The 16,218-nt window shown below is 37.7% G+C and overlaps 1 protein-coding gene and 1 pseudogene across 11 annotated transcripts in view; one reads left to right on the top strand and one right to left on the bottom strand.

Annotated features, from left to right (window-relative positions):
- The window catches only part of MACF1 (microtubule actin crosslinking factor 1), a 379,780-nt gene that overhangs the window by 100,327 nt on the left and 263,235 nt on the right, over positions 1-16,218 (top strand). The window lies entirely within an intron of this gene.
- Positions 13,415-13,783, bottom strand: LOC143674458 (protein FAM136A pseudogene; annotated as a pseudogene).

Raw genomic sequence — 16,218 nt, 5'->3', positions numbered from 1 at the left:
CTCTTTTTTCTTTTAAGCATTTTCCTCTGCTTCCACCATTGATTGTCTCTGTTTCTTCCAAGCTCCTTCTTTTAGTTTGCTTTGGTCTCTGACTTTCATGTTAGAGGCCTCCGTAAAATGTCTGATGTTTGTGGTGACCTTCATGTTTTAGAATTAGGCCTGAAAAAGCTGATTGGAAGCCTAAAGAACTGATTGGGTGAGACTTGTTGACTGGTGGACTGTTAATGAATGATCACATAGAGGACTCAGCCATTTTCTTAGGGAAACCTGAAATTCAGGTGTTTCCCTGGAGAAATCGGCAAATCTGCCCTGCCTGGGGCCTTTAAGCCTGGCAGCCAGAACTCTTGAGTTGCCAATCAGGGCAGGAGAGGGATTGGGGGTGGAGGATAAGGTGCAGTGGGGGTAGGGGATGATGACAGAGACAATGGTGAAGAGGCTTACTTTCTTTATGTCATTATAATGTTTTCACTGAGGTACCTCACTCCTCACCTCATATGTGCCTGAGGACTTTCAACCAATTTTGTTTTCAGTCTCACCCTGAAGCACCCCTTCCCTTCCCCCTGATGCTTCCAGTTCCTGAGCCTTTCTGGGACAGCACTGTTTGCCTTGTTACTTATTGTCTGTCATTCCCCACAGGTAATTGGCAGAAAGAGAAAGCTGAAGCTTAAAATTAGTGACCATTTGTCTATCCATTCTTCAGTTTAACAGACTTTTATTGATATTTTTCTTTTCTGTGGGTTTGTGCTATTTTGTTTTACTGTCATTTTTCTGAGGTTTCAGAAGGAAATGGGAATACATGTGTATATTAAATCTGCCACCTGTAACCTAAAGTTGGTAGAAGTAAGTCTTCCCAGCTTATTTTCTCTCTCTTTCTCTTAAATACACAAATCCTGTGCTCTGGCTTCACTTGTGTTTTCCTTTTTTCTGTTCTCTTGTTCATGCCACTCTCTTCTGAAATGTCTACTCTTCTTCTTTCAGTCTGTTGAAATTCTGCACATCTTCCAGGCCTAGCTTATATGCCTCATTTCTGGAAGCTTTTTTTTTTTTGGTTTTCCATTTGGAAATGACCATTCTGTTGACTGAATTCCCAAAGTTATGTTCACTGAATTCTTAGTCTTTTGCCACCCTCCTGACATACCATACACTGCCTTACACTAGAATTATTTCTGTACATGCCATTTCTCTCTTTAGAATGTAAGCTCTTAAAGGTCAGTATAAAACTGTCTCTGGGGTGGACCACGGTGGCTCAGCAGGCAGAGTTCTCGCCTGCCATGCCCGAGACCTGGGTTCCATTCCCGGTGCCTGCCCATACAGAAAAAAAAAACTGGCTCTGTAATTTTGGTAATCCATAACAAATAACTAATTAAATAGTCATAGAACCACAGAATTTTAGAACTAGAAAAGAATTTAGGGCTCTAGAATGTCAATTCATTTATGAATGAGTAAACAGATCCAGAGTAGTTAAGTGATCCGAGGGGATCACTTAATAAGCTGGGGATAGAAATGAAACTATAACCTAGTTCTCTAACTGCTAAATGCACTGATGAAATCTGATATGTGCCTAATTAGATATTCTAGTTTATCTAAGGTTAACCAGAGGGCACTTTTTGTTTCATTCTTGTTGAAAATCTTTGTAAATGTCCTTTTGTAAGTTGATGTCTTTAGGATATGCCATAGGTAATTTTTCTTTTGATAAATCAGGATCTTGAATATTCTAGGTTTTGTAAAAAAAAAAAAGTGAGCTAGATAATAGTTCTCTTCTAAGGCTTGTGAACACAAGAGACCCAAGGATTACAGGTGGGAAGAAATATAGGCAACTGTAGAGGAAGTGTTCCAATTTCAAAGAAAATTTTAAAATCAGTGCTATAGTATATTTGGAGTATTCTTTTCTTGTTTACCTAACAGTAATGTGCAGACCCAGGTTAGTTAGACCCTAGTTAATTAAAGTTTATTATTTGATAATTCATCAGGGAATAGTACCCAAGGTATCCTTTGAGGTAAATTTGTCAATGATTCTCCTCCATTTCTCTGGCTTATCTACCTCTTGGTAGTAATTTCAAGAATGTTTGAGATAGATCCATAGATACACTTCTGAGGGATTAGATGCTCCATGATCATATATAAAGAGAAAGTTGAACTATAGCTATTACCTATTTAGAATTTATTAATGTCAAGCGTGCCAATCACAAATCAAAAAAGCCAAATGCCGTCCTTTTCCTTATCTTCTAGTTTGAGCATTGAGGTAACCTAGGATGCTAGAGTGTGAATGGGCTGGTATTTAGAGACTACCCCTTCCTCTGAGATTTAGCTTTTCATTGAGGCTTTGCCTCAAAGTGTGAGGCTGAGTAGTGGTAAGTGGCCTGATAATGAACTTGCCTGCAGTCTCCATTGGGCAGAACTGTTCTAGACAAGCAGTCTGTGGTTCAGTGTACCATATCTGACTGTTCAACTGGATTGGGCTCTGCCTGATGCTTTTGGTTTTATCCAAAATAGAAACTGTAGTCCTCAAATTTTAGAGAGTCAGGATTTGTTGTATTCCTTGGAGTTTTTTTCTTTGCCTGTTTCTGCATTGCCACCTGGCTGCCATTAGAGGGAATTCACTACAACTCATTCCCTGCGGGGGGATGAGAGAAGAATCCCTGTTTTCAGGACAAGGCTTTTGTTCTCTTCCCTTAAAACTGTTACCCAGATTTCCTTTTATGACTTGTTAAGTCAGAGGCAGCTAGGAGAATGCATTGGGGAAGCATTACTCATCGGGCACACATAGTGGCCCTGACTGCTGGTTGGTAGTCTGGGCTGAGCTGAGAGTGAGTCAGCCCAGGGAATGGAAAAATTGCAGGGAAGTGGGGGGTAGGGATTGTGTGCCAGTGACTGTGCCTTCTCTGCCTGCTCTTTTCTCTGTAAGGACTCATCACAAGCTTTGTATACTGAAGATCCAGTTGGGGCACCCAGCAAGCCAGTCCTTTTGATGGTGATGTTTCCTGCGAAAGTAACAAGCAGACTGGAAGGATTTAGCATTGTCTTCTATGTTATGGGTTTTGAGATAAACCTGAGCTTGTATAATGACTATTCTATATGTGAAAATTTCACGAGAATAAAAGGAACTACGGGATTTCTTTGCTTTGGTTGTAGAACTCAGTCTTCTATACCTATTTTTGTCCAGTAGGGGTCACTAGGGGTTTTAAACTCGAAATGAAAAGCTGTCGCTCATCTGGTGGTGGACCAATGAGACTCCTTTTTTTTTTTTTTTTTTTTAAGAAAGACAGAGAAGGAAGGAAGGATGGAAGGAAGGAAGGGAAACATCTTTAAACATTTTCTTATTTTATTATATTTTGTTTGTTTGTTTGTTTTTTACATGGGCTGGGGCCGGGAATCGAACCGAGGTCCTCCGGCATAGCAGGCAAGCACTCTTGCCCGCTGAGCCACCGCTGAGCCACCGCGGCCCGCCCGAGACTCCTTTTCTTTATCATAACCTCTTTGTCCTTGAGTATTATGTATATTTATATTAGAGCAGAAACAAAAGACGTGAACTTGTATTAAAAAGGTTGTGAATTTATTGAGATTTGACACACAGAATAATTGCAGATGATAGGCGAAGAAACCAACCAAGGCTGAGATGGAATTAGTTTTATGGGTAAGATTTGAAGAGCAATTAAAAAAACAAATGAAAGTAGAAAGGGAAAAGAAAAATTTATAAGCATCTGATGTGTTCCTAGGTACTTCACCTATATTCCATTTTTCTTCTTAACAACCCTGAGAAATAAATATTTTATACACATAGATGTTAGGAACCCAAAGTTCAGAAATATTGGATGATTTCCGTGAATGTCCCACAACTGTGAGGTGGTACTACTGAAGTAGAGCCTGCTAGGCATGTTTCATTTGGCCTTGGTCCTTGGACTCTGGTAAAGGGTCCTGAGAGTAGAAGATTTTGTTAGAAAGTAAGCAAAGCCTGATTATAGACTCTAAGAAAGACTGAAATAATTCTTTTTTATGGATTCGGGTTGTGAGTAGGCTCCAAGTGCCAGCAGGTGGGAGGAAGCTGATGGGCCTGCCTTGGCGTTAGGTAGGCGATTCTTCCTCCTTTTCATGGAGGATTGCTGCCTGGTCTGGAAAACTACCTCACAGAGATCTATAATTAGCTGTTTGTGTGCAAAGCCGGTTTCCATGGATAAATAGTTTAAGTCTGCCCCTCTCACCTGCCTCTTGTCTTCTGGTTGAACTGGGCTCTCCTCCTGAGCCTTGAAAGTTGCTGCTTAATATTGACTGACATTCACAAGCCTGCCATATTGCCTCATTGTCGAGCTCTTTACCCTACCCCTTTGTAAACTGCATAGCCTGTAAGAATCTTGTATCCATTCTTCCTTCTATTCAAGGTGGCTCAGGAAAACTAAAGTTTATCACCTGTTTCTTTTCATTTCTTTTTTTTTTTTTTAGCTTTTTTTATTGTATAGTGTAACGTATATACAAAGCAAAGAAATAAAAAAGCAATAGTTTTCAAAGCAGTCTTCGAAAAGGATCACCTGTTTCTTAGACCACACTAGAGCTATTTCCCATTGAGACTACTTTTTGTACTTGGTAAAGCAATTTAAAAATGCATTTATGGAAAGTGACTATATCTCAATAAAATTGTATTAAAAATATATTTAGATACTTCCTACATGATGTTTCTGTAAACCTACAACTGCTCTAATTAAAAAATGAAACTCATTTAGACTGAATAGAAGTAAGATACTAACTCTCCTTCACTGTACATTCATGTGGAATGAGAGATATTTCTGGACAAAAATAATAATTCTTAGCAATATTCTGGAGCAGTCCTTATGAAACAAGCCTGCTTTTCCTTATATCTTCTTTTCTTCAATTATTTAAGATATCAACTGCCAGAGTTTCCTGGAAGAAGTTTTAATAATTGGATCTTATTATTTTGTTGGGGGAAAAATCCCAAAGAGAGGGATTGGACAACTTTAAAGTGGTAATATGGATATTGTTGTTGATTAAGTGTTCTTATCCTTTCCCTTTCTGAAGCAATGTTATTGAAGCCTAAATTGATTTATTTGTTGCATTGGTGGCTTAGAACGTTAGATATTACACACTTTACCCTAGCTTATCTCCTTGTATTGGCCACTAAAGATGACTCTGCTCAGGGAGGATGTCAATGCTGTAGTGTAGTAAGGATAATAAAACAGTTACGTTGGTGAGTGTTTACCATATGACAACTGTTAAATGCATTTTCTCACTGCTCTCTGTAACACTGTGAAAAGGTACTTTTATTATCCCCATTTTACAGATGAGGAAACTGAGGATAAAGAAATTAAGTAAATGGTTTAAAATCACAGCTAGAAATGGTGAAATCAGAATTTGAATCTAAGTTGGTTAACAGATGATATTAACTTTAGAGTCCTGGGCAGAGAAAGAGGGGCACTTGGGTTTAAGGGGGGAGTTTTCTAAGTGCTTTAACCAATCATATCCCACTTTACTTTCTACTCTTATTCTTTTTCTTTCCTTTCTTTTTCTCAATGGCTAGAGTCTCCTTTATCCCTAAGCTGGACAGAAATGCCTCCCAGTGTTTGTGTTGTTGGTCTGAATCCATATTTGGAAAGAGTTCCAGAAATGGAATTTCCAAATTGATAAATTAGCTTCATCCAAGATTCAAGAAAAAGCAAAACTTATACTTGTATTCTTGGCCCCCAGATAGTTTTGGACGTTCACATAAGCCCCCGGATAGTTTTGGAAGTTCATTGTAAAAGGTGGCTTGGCTAGATATATTATCTACTGGGCCTCTCTAAAGGAGCATATTGAGTTATTCCTGCCATGAAATAAATGGTTTTCCAGGCATTTTTCTCTTTGGCATATGGTTTTGTGGTTAAAATAGATGCATTCCCAGAAGAAATGCTTATATTTTGGAGTTTTTATGGTTTATTGGACCCAGACTTACTTTGCTGGCATGCCTGCTCCTTAAACTCCTGCCTCCTACAATTCTCTTTAGACCCTGTTTGTCATTCTTCATTCATTCCACAAATAGTGACTTGGTCGGCTAAGGTTTGAGGAATTGTAGTTTTAAGAATTTAATCTAGGGTGCATGGGTGGTTCAGTGGTAGAATGCTCACCTTCCATGTAGGAGATCTGGGTTCTATTCCCAGACCATGCACCCCCCCAAAAAACAAAACAAAATGAAACAAACAAAAAAAACTTTATTGAGGAAGTAAAGGTCTGTTCACAATCACATTACAAAGTAGAAAACTCTAGATGCTAGGAGAAGGAAACAGTAAAGTGTGATATAAGCTCAAGGGAGGGAGAAATTTACTTTTAGCTAGAATGGAGGTAGGGACCAGGGAAAATTCTGTGGAAGTATTTGCTTTAAATGGGTCTGCAGGGGAAATACCTGGGCAAGATAGGATTTTTACAAATGCAGACACGAAGGTAAAATATTTCATGGTAGGTGAGGGAATATTAGAAAGTCAGAGTTTTGGACTTATTTTGCTTACAGTGAGAAATTTGTAAATTTTAGAATGAAATTCAAATAAACATTTTTTGAGCAATTAATATGTTTACGTATGCTTCAAGGAAATTAATCTCACAGTAAATGAGGGCAGAATTAGCAGGTTGGAGTCTGGGAGATAGACTGGGTAAATCATGTGTTGCCAAGGTTTTGGATAATCTCTGCAGTATTCATAGGTCTTTGTGCTAAGATGTGGTTTGTTTGCTGCTTCTCCAAAGAATAGAAAAATAGCCAATAATTATTGAGTACATATTGTGTGCCAGTTGTGCTGGTTCCTTTGCTGTCATGTAATCAACTAACTTTGTATATGGATTTTGATGTAAAGTATACATGTTACTTTTATGCATATCTAATCATGAAATTTAATTTTGCACACTTGTAATGTTTCTTTTAAATAAAAAAGTTTGTTTTATGATTTTAAAAAATTGGTTGAATTAATTGGGTGCGTTAACTCATTTAATCCTCACTACAGCCCTGTGAGACAGGTACTATTATTATCATAATTTTACAGATAAGAAAATTGAGGTTCTGTGAAGATAACAACTTGCCCAAAGATGCTAAATGTGATATACATAATAGTCTGGGTATGAACCCAGGCAGTCAGGCTGCAGATGGGGCTTGTAATTATTGTGCTATAATTACATTGTATCTAGGCTTACTGAGTAAGAAATTTGGAAATTTCCTCACTTTATTGTATTCTGTAACATGGGTATATAGCATATTCTTTGTAGGCATTCTGGGCTTTTGCATGCTTATTGTTCTTTCCTTATCATATTCTAGCCCAAGAGGACAGAGTCACGGAATGTCTCCTAAAATTAGCTTCTACAAAGTCCACATCCTCTGACTATCTGCATTTAGATGCCTAATGATGTCGGGGTAGGAGACATCACAAGAGCCAAGGGTCATGCTGTGATGCTGGATCCTGCTTTTCCTAGAAACTCAAGGTTTTTAGTCCTATCAGATATAAACTGTTCCCTTTACTAAATTTATAATCTCAAGTGTATTTCTTGTGTTTTTAAAATAAAAAGCTTTTTTCCTAAGCTTTATTTTTCTAGATTTTAGTCTTTTAATTGTGATGAGTCTTAAATTTTTTAATGAATGTGTTAATTCATTCTTTAATTTTTATTAAAGAATCTTTCATTTTATTTCCTGTTTACACTTATTAGAATTTTCTGTTACTTTTTCATTGTATAGTATAACATATATTCAAAACAAAGAAATAGAGAAGCAATAGTTTTCAAAGCACTCTTCAAGAAATAGTTACAGGACACATCCCAGAGTTTGTCATGGGCTGCCATACAATCCTCTCAGACTTTTTTCCTTCTAGCTGCTCCAAAATATAGGAGGCTAGAAGGCTTAAGTATTTTTTTTCATCACAATCGACTTTTTTTTCTTTTTTTTTTGTGAAAAATAGCATGTACACAAAAAAAGCAATAAATGTCAAAGCACTGTACCACAATTAGTTGTAGAACATATTTCAGAGTTTGATACGGGTTACAATTCCACAATTTTAGGTTTTTACTTCTAGCTACTCTAAGATGCTGGAGACTAAAAGAGATAAAGAGATATCAGTTTAATGATTCAGCATTCATATTCATTTGTTAAATCCTGTCTTCACTGTAGAACTCCACCATCACCTTTGATCTTTCCATCCCTCTCTTTAGGGATGTTTGGGCTATGAGTATTCTAAATGTTTCATATTGGAAGGGTCTGTCATTAATAGTAGGGAGATGAAACTATCTGATGTTCTGAAGAGGCTGGGCCCTCTAGGTTTCAGGACTTACCTGGATCAGGGACCCATCTAGAGGTTGTAGGTTTCTGGAAAGTCACTCTAGTGCATGGAACCCTTTTGAAATCTTATATTGCCCTAGGTGTTCTTTAGATGAGTCTCAATTTTTTTTTCAGTATTTGCCAAAGTTAGGATGCTTGTGGTTATCAGTTATTTTGAGACTAATGTAATTCCATGGCAGTTTGAATAAAATATACAGCATCTCTTTTCACAGGCTGCTTTGATCTCACTTGCAGACATTGAAGTGATTCTGGGGTGTTGCCTTGTTTTGAAATTTCTTGTGGGTAATGATTGTGGGTGACTGTCCTTAACTCCTTTGAGTGAAGTAATCTCAAAGGGAGGTAGGTTCTGAGTCTTGCCTTCTTTGATCTTTTGCGGACCTGCCCATTGGCTGTTAGCTAGGGATTTTCTGGGGATTGCTAAAATGTGACTTTAAATGGCTCATTCTTTGTATAGTGATCTAAAAAGAAAACTAGTCACTCCTGCCAGTTTCTAACCACTTCCTGTAAATGACATCATGCAGATCCATTTCAGTTTTGCTAAGTGAAAAATCTATTTATTTACTTTGCACAAAGGCAATTCCTCTTCTTTTCCTGTTTATATACATACACACACATGCACACACACACACACACAAAGGCTGGTGCAAAACTTTTACCTGTCACATGTAGAAAAATGGTGTGTTCAAGGTATAGTATGGCCATCTTATAAAGATCTCATAGAGTAAATTACTTCGGATATCTTTCATTGTTTTCTCTAATAATGAAGGTAGATTCTGAATCTGTCTTGGATTTTAAGTGTTTTGGATTCATTTTTTTTCCAATTTCTTAGGCATTTTTTATTTATTTATTTATTTATTGCTTCAATTTTTTTATTATGATCATTCCATTCTACATATATAATCAGTAATTCATGGTATCATCACATAGTTGCATATTCATCATCATGATCATTTATTAGAACATTTACATCAATTCAACAAAAGAAAAAGACAACAGAAAAAAAGTCATACATACCATACCCCTTACCCTTCCCTTTCATTGATCACTAGCATTTCAACCTACTAAAGTTATTTTAACATTTGTTCCCCCTATTATTTATTTTTATTCCATTTGTTTTACTCGTTTGTTGATAAGGTAGATAAAAGAAGCATCAGACACAAGGTTTTCACAATCACACAGTCACATTGTGAAAGCTATATCATTATACAATCATCATCAAGAAACATGGCTACTGGAACACAGCTCTACATTTTCAGGAAGTTCCCTCCAGCCTCTCCATTACGTTTTGACTAACAGGGTGATATCTATTTAATGCGTAAGAATAACCTCCAAGATAACCTCTTGACTCTGTTTGGAATCTCTCAGCCATTGACATTTTATTTTGTCTCACTTCACTCTTCCCCCCTTTGAGAAGGTTTTCTCAATCCCTTGATGCTGAATCTCAGCTCATTCTAGGATTTCTGTCCCACGTTGCCAGGAAGGTCCACACCCCTGGGAGTCATGTCCCATGTAGGCAGGGGGAGGGCAGTGTGTTTGCTTGTTGTGTTGGCTGGAGAGAGAGGCCACATCTGAGCAACAAAAAGTTTCTCTTGGAGGTGACTCTTAGGCCTCATTTTAAGTAGACTTGACCTATCCTTTGCGGGGTTAAGTTTCATATGAACAAACCCCAAGACTGGGGGCTCAGCCTATAGCTTTGGTTGTCCACACTGCTTGTGAGAATATCAAGAATTCAACTTGGAGAAGTTGAATTTTTCCCCTTTCTCACCATTTCCCCAAGGGGACTTTGCACATACTTTTTTATTCACTGTTCAAATCACTCTAGGATTATCAGGGCATCACTCTGGACAAACCAACAAAATCTCATGCCCAACATAAGGGTTTCATGTACTTATGGTGTTCAATTAAGCTGTCTACATAAGTTATATTAGGAAATGCACTAGTCAAAATACAAATTTTGTACCAAGTAAGCATTTTTTGCGTTAGTTTCACACATAAGATAAAATTTTAAAATATTAATTACTATCTATTTTTAACACCCTGCAGTAATGACTTTCCTATGTTTTTCCTCATGCAAGAACATTTTTAAATTTGTACGTTTAGTCACTATCAATCCTCTAGGCATTCCTAGATTATACCACTCAGTCTTTATTATGTATCTCTCTTTCTGATTTCATTTGTGCCCCCAGCCCTCCTCCCTCTATCATTTGCACATTCAGCTTCATTCAGTGTTTTAACATAATTGTATTACAGTTAGGTAGTATTGTGCTGTCCATTTCTGAGTTTTTATATTCAATCTTTTTGTACAATCTGTATCCTTTCAGCTCCAATTACCCAATATCTTACCCTATTTCTATCTCCTGATGGTCTCTGTTACCAACAAAATATTCCAAGTTTATTCACTAATGTCAGTTCATATTAGCGAGACCATACAGTATTTGTCCTTTTGTTTCTAGCTAATCTCACTCAGCATAATGTCCTTAAGGTCCATCCATGTTGTTACATACTTCATAATTTTATTCTGCTTACAGCTGCATAATATTCCATCATATGTGTATGCCACAGTTTCTTTAGCCGCCCATCTGTTGATGGACATTTTGGCTGTTTCCATCTCTTGGTAATTGTAAATAATGCTGCTATAAACATTGGTGTGCAAATGTCTGTTTGTGTCCTTGCCCTCAGGTCCTCTGAGTAGAGATACCTAACAATGGTATTGCCAGGTCATATGGCAATTCTCATAGGAATATTTAATGGTACAAACATGATATATGTTTTTCTAATTAAGATAGTTTTATAATGGCTTTGGTAATAGACTAGGGCAGAGAAATAGCTTTCATTTTTTGAAAATGAAAATATGGTAAAGGTATTTATTTATTAGATGGCAAAAGGAAGTTGTGCAAAGATAATATAGACAGCACTGTAGCATACTGTGTTCAAATTGAAATTCTTTCCTAGAGTCCTTTGGAGCTGTTTTTAGGCTCCAGGTTAAGTCTTACAAAGAGGAAGGAAGAATTTACAAATATCTCAAACTGCTTAATCTCAGTTAGTTTATGTACTTTGCCAGAACTTTTTAACAAAGGAAGGCAGTATGATAAAATGGAATATTTTGTTTTGAAATCAGACAGATGAAATTTCAGATCTCAGGTCATCCTGAGAGCTGGCCTAAGCAAAATAATTTAAACTCTCTGAGTCTGAAGTTCTTGATTTTTAAAATAGGGATAATAATATATACCTCCAGATATTATGAGAATTCAACCAAGATGCAAAGATGCTGTATAATAATTGCCCAATAATCATTAGTTTTCCTTCCAAACAAGTCTGTCTGTCTGCCTCTCCCTCCTGCCCTCTTTCTCACTTTCTTTCTTTCTTTTAATTAAGAAATAAGAATTTTAATGAATTTTTTTACTTCATCAATATAAATTTGTCGGTAAGTTCTGATTCCTGGAAGCTGATGTCTTTTTAAAAATTTTTTACTTTTAAAATTTTTTATTAGAGAAGTTGTAGGTTTATAGAAAAATCATGCATAAAATACATGCCATATACTACCATATTATTTACATCTTGCATTAGTGTGGTACATTTGTTACAATTGATGGAGAACATTATAATTAATTGTACTATTAACTATATGCCACAGTTTATTTTAGGTTCACTGTGTTGTGCAATCCTAGGTTTCTGTTTTTTTCATATAACGTTTTTATTCTAGTAACATATATATATAAAACCTAAAATTTTCCCTTTTAACCACATTCACATTCAGTGCTGTTAATTACATTCACAGTGTTGTGCTCCCATCACCACCATCCATTACCAAAATTTTTCCATTAACCCAAATAAAAACTCTATGAAATTTAAGCATTAATTCTTATTCCCTAATCTCACCTTGATTCATGGTAACCTGTATTCAAGTTTCTGACTCTGTGAATTTGCTTCTTTTAGTTATTTCATTTCAGTGAAATCATACAATGTTTGTCCTTTTGTGTTTGGATCTTTCACTCAGCATGATGTCTTCAAGGTTTATCTATGTTGTCCTGGTTCTTAAATATAGATTTTTAATTGATTTTGACTTGACTTTTGTATATGGTATGAGCCATATACATCGTTCTTCTGTATATGGCTATCCAGTTCTCCCAGCACCATTTGTTGAAGAGATTATTTTTCTCCAATTGATTGGATTTGGATTCTTGTCAACAAATAGTTGGCCATAAACATGGGAGTTGATTTCTGAACTCTCAGTTTTTATTCCATTGGTCTGTATGTGTGTCCTTGTGCCAATACCATACTGTTTTGATGACTGTGGCTTTGTAATAGGTTTAAAGATTGGGATGTTTGAGTCTTCCAACTCTGATTACTTTTTCAAGATGATTTTAGTTTTTTGAGGTCTCTTACCTTACATATAAATTTGGTGATTGGTTTTCCATTTCTGCAAAGAAGGTTGTTGGAATTTTGATTGAAATTGCATTGAATCTGTAAATTGCTTTGGGTAGAATTGACATCTTCATGATACTTAGCCTTCCAATCCATGAATGAATATAGAATGCCCTTCCATTTATTTAGATCTTTTTTGATTTCTTTTAGCAATGTTTTGGAGTTTTCTGTGTACAAGTCCTTTACATCCTTTTCCCTCCCTTTTAAATTAGTGACCTCATGGATTTTGGTTTATGACTTATGGAAAATGGTGTGATGATTCCTCTGGTAAACAGGAGGTTGGCAACAAACAGAAATTCCCCTCCTCAAACAAGCAAGTTAGAGGAAACTGTCAACCTGTTAGTACCTATGTACTAAGAAGAATCTGGTATGTTGAAAGTCTATGGCTTGGTATAGCAAGGAGTATCCTACTGCCAGGACATGCACTTGCCACATGAAATTTAGGCTTTAAAAACCACAACTATGCTATCTCTGATCCAAATTTTAACAGCAATTTTCGCTTTTTATGGAACCAATGTTCATAGAAAGGTGACATATTCTTTAACCTTACGCCATCCATACTTAATTTTTTTATTCATAAACTTCATTTAAAAGACCAAAACCTCCAGTCTTCTTTTTTTTCTTCTTTGAAGATTCCTGCCCTCATTCCTGATGACGCTGGCAAAGAGTCTTATTTTCCCATGGATGAGAAAGACTCTACATCTTCTTGGTCATGGATGGGATGAGGTGCATTTTGCCGTCCACACATTTGGTCACACAGCTCTCCAGCTGCTGCTTCACCTGAAGTTCCTTATTCCTTGTATCCATTGACTTTGACTTTGTCATTGCAGTGCCTGGTGCACTGAGCAGACCATCCTGGAACTTCTCCAACCTTCTGGCTTTAGCCAGAGGTTCATCACTGCACTCAATGCCGTGATATGTTTGCTGCATGAATACCTGGCTGTGCTCACAACAGCTGGTGCTGTGAAACATGAGGCCCTGTATCTTCTGGATGTTCTCCCTCTCCAAACTCTTCCCCATGGTGTCCACTTCCTCCTTTATGCAGAGTTGCTGTACCTCTGCCATCCTGACCCTGTGCAGCCTTCCATATTATTCATTGCTTTTCCTCATGTCCTTTAGTTCTTTCTCTGTGGTTTCTCTTATGTCCTTGAGCATATTGAAGATCATTTAAAAAAATTACCTGCCCACTAAGTCCAAGGTCTGGCCCTCTTTTTTGATGTTTTCTGGATTTTGTCTTGTTTCTTTGGATAACCCATCATTTCTTGTTTCTTTGTTTGTTTTGTACTCTTTTATTTCACACTGTACATTTTAATATTTTAAAATGTTAACTCTGAGATTTAGTACCTGAGCTGTCTGTTGCTTAGATTTATATTCAACTAATGATATGTAGAGATTTTCTTGAATGCCAGGAGCCAACCAAAACCAACAAACCAAAACAAAAACCACCTTTCACTGTCTTTGCAAATTGGCTCTACTTTACCTGGTGGTCTCATTCGGAGTTTAGCAGAAGATTAGCCTGAACAAAAGTGAAGAGCGGGTTCTCTCTCATCCGAGCCTGCTTCTTTTCCTGGGCTTGTGCTTGGGAGAGGCCTTAGGAATGCCCCATTTACAGTTCACAGGAGTTGGAATGAATGCTCTTTCTACTCGTTTTGAAATAGCCTTTCATCCCCGTCCTGGGTGCTTTTTTGAGTGGCTTAATACAGGGAGTCCTTTCCCCTGGCTGCTTCAACTGATTGAGTTTTGTACTGTTTCTGCTGTCTGAAGGCTGCTTCTCTGCCTCAGAACAAACTCTGGAAGTGTGAGCCTGAGGCAAGTTCTCTGGCTAGTCTCTCAGAGTCATTTCATAGATTGGCAGTCACGTACAAGCACCCTAGTATGTGCACAGGGACCAGGAAGGGCTATGTTTACATGGTTCAGCACTTGCCCAGTTAACACAGCCCTTTAACTGTTTCCGTAGTTTTGAGGAAGGTTATTGCTTTTAAGATTCCCTTGCTACCTTTGCAGGGGGTAAGGTGGGGGTGGGGCAATGGAGGGCAAGGTCCATGGGGGTGCTGGAATAATGGCCACCCTCAGAGCCAGCCCCCAGCAATCTGAAATGGCTGATCAAAAGTAGCAGTTGGCGTCAGACTAAACACCCCCAGTTTGGAGGATCCCTCTGCTGCCTACCAGTGCAGGGGGATGGTAGCCGCTGCAGAGAAGGTAAAACTCACCAGTATTTTTAGCAATTAACCAGCCTCTTCCTCTCACTCCTCCCTGAATGCTACACACAGCATTCCATTAGATTCTGAAGTTTCAAAATAGTGATTCAGACAGTTTCTCCCAGTTAAATAATTTTTTGGTGGAGAGACTGATTCCTAGAACTTCCTACTTTTCTGTCTTCCCACATTCCTCTCATCCAAGTCCATCTTTTTTTTGTTGTTGTTGACATTTTGAAATTGTGAAATATGACATATATATACAATCAGCAAATTTCAAAGTACATTGTAAAAAGGAGCTATAGAACAGATTTCAGAGTTTGGTATGGGTTACAGTTCCACAGTTTTAGGTTTTTCCTTCTAAGGCACTGGAGACTAAAAGAAATCTGAATATCATGATTCAGCAGTCATACTCATTTGTTAAATCCTATCTTCTCTGTTATAACTCCTCCTACTCCTCTGAACGTTCTCCCAATCTTGAAGGGTATTTGGAATATGCCCATTCTAATTTTTCGTCTTGAAAAGGAGTGTTGATGGTATGGGATGGGGGTGGGGTAGGAATGAAAGTAGTTGATATTCTGGAGTGGTTTGGCCCCTCTGGGTTTCAGGACTTATCTGGCCTGGGAATCCATCTGGAGGTTGTAGGTTTCTGGAAAGTAATCATATTTCACGAAACTTTTGTAGACCTCAGTAGAGCCCTCGGTGTTCTTTAAGGTTGACAGGAATAGTTTTGGCTAAGGTTTGGAAACCATGGTAAATAGCAGTATCTAGTTGAAACTTGAGTAAGGGTAGCGTCCAGAATAGCCTCTTGACTCTATTTGATCTCTCTCAGCCACTGATATCTTATTTTGTTATATTTATTTTCCCCCATTTGGTCAGGAAGGCATTGTCGATCCCATCGTGCCAGGGCCAGGCTCATCCCTGGGAATGAAAACCCATTTCTGATCCCATGTTGCCAGGGAGAATTTTTCTCCTGGATGTCATGTCCCATGTAGTGGGTAGAGTAATGATTTTATTTGCAGAGTTGGGCTTAGAGAAAGAGAGGCCATATCTGAGCAACAAAAAAGGACCTCTGGAAGAAACTCTTAGGCATAACTATAGATAGGCTAAGCTTCTCCGCTACATAAATAAGCTTCACAAGAGCAAACCTCAAGATCAAGGGCTTGGCTTATTGCAAGTCCATCTTTTTTGACCCTCTCACTGCAGGAGCTTCTCCAGAGTAGAAAGTGTGTTGTAATCATCTTTATGTCCATGTTGTCTAGTATAATGCTTCATTTCTCATAATTGAATGAATGAAGTGCTCTG

This window comes from Tamandua tetradactyla, chromosome 2 (genome assembly GCF_023851605.1).
Source record: "Tamandua tetradactyla isolate mTamTet1 chromosome 2, mTamTet1.pri, whole genome shotgun sequence".
Taxonomy (NCBI): domain Eukaryota; kingdom Metazoa; phylum Chordata; class Mammalia; order Pilosa; family Myrmecophagidae; genus Tamandua; species Tamandua tetradactyla.
The sequence above is the reverse complement of the archived record's forward strand: the minus strand, read 5'-3'. Positions and strand labels throughout refer to the sequence as shown.